Here is a 1,677-nt window from a genome sequence, read left to right on the forward strand (position 1 = left end):
CTTGATAACTTCTCGAGGTTGTTAGGCCTAGGGTTATTTCACATTCTCCTTTACCAAATAGATGATCCATTGAATCACCACACAAAACAGTTAAAAGATCATGCTTTCGCTCTTTAATCCCCAGAAGAAGGACTAGTTTCTCATGGCTTTTATAAACAACATGGAGGAGTATATAACAATTAATCATACTGAATGAATAGTAAAAAGTTAAGAAAAGCCTAATTAATATTGATAATGAATGTGAACCCACAAGAGTCGTTCTCCTTTACAACTCAGATCTCTTGAAACAAAATAAAGAGCAAAAGAAAAGAAACTCTAAAAAGCTAAGAAAAAGAAATTAAACCTAAAGAGAAAGTCTAAGTTAATGGAATGGTGCCTCCAATGTGTGCCATAAAGGTTTGTTTATAGCCTTCAGGTAGCTGTCATCCTTAGCCTTGGGTAGCTAACATTCGCAAGATTTAAAGTTCGATTGTGCAAACCAAAATACCCCTGCTTTGTGTTTTATTGTCGTCACAGAGTCGATGTCGCGACACACTAGGACCTACGTCATGACTTCGCAACCAGCATCACACTATCAAGCCAACACCTTGAGAGTATAAACACATATGCCAGAATTATCAAGTGAGTGGCATGTATAGGGATCTAGTTTATAACATGTGTGTTATAGGCTTCAAAGGCCTATATAGGGACGATATGCATGTGTTTAAGATGTTTTAATTTTGGACAAAAATTTTTGGCCCGATTTTGCATGTGTAAATGTTTAAGTTCGGTAACGCCTCGAGCCCTGTCCTGGTGTTGGATACGGGTCAGGGGTGTTACAGTTTATGTAATGTTTGGATCATAATAAAACTCAGAACAGACTTTCATTTCAATTTTATCATCTAGTAAAATTTTAAACCAAACTAACATACTTCGGTTCTATAATTCATATGCTTTTCTAAATTTCTATTCAATCAATACAACCAAGTAATCATGGAAATCGAATGCTTAACTTCTAACCAAGTATATTTCATTTCATATACCAATCATATATACATACTTAACATTTTAAGGCATTCGAATGACTTAAATATAGAATAACTTATCAACTTACAAATTATATGCACATACTTTAAAACATGTAAACATACATCATTTCATTTCATATAAATAGCATATACCATTATGTCTATTTCATCTATCAAATATTACCATACCTTTATAACTTTTGTTTACCTAACTAAAACAATTGCATAATATTGATACATATATTATAAATTTTACTTAGAATATACCGAATATATATAATCAACTTAACCAATTAAACTACTCAAATAAACTGACCATAACATTCAAGTAAAATGCCATTTGAAACCAACACAAAAACCACATCCATTAATCAAATTTTCATAGCCTAACTTAGTCCACAAATATTCAATACCACAATTATAACATTAACATACCAGTAAACACATAATGACTGATTTAAACACATTTGCCGAACCACAAATATAGCACATTTTCAACTCAATACAAAACCTAACATTTTGGTCTTTTAATACCGTACCTCAAACAAATCATATTAACCAAAAACAGTTATATAACATACTTATTATTTGTTTTCATGAATTGTACATAATTAACCAACCTTTCAAACACAATATGCAAACATACATTGCCATTACAAACCGAATTAGA

This window comes from Gossypium hirsutum, chromosome A07, assembly GCF_007990345.1.
Source record: "Gossypium hirsutum isolate 1008001.06 chromosome A07, Gossypium_hirsutum_v2.1, whole genome shotgun sequence".
Taxonomy (NCBI): Eukaryota; Viridiplantae; Streptophyta; class Magnoliopsida; order Malvales; family Malvaceae; genus Gossypium; species Gossypium hirsutum.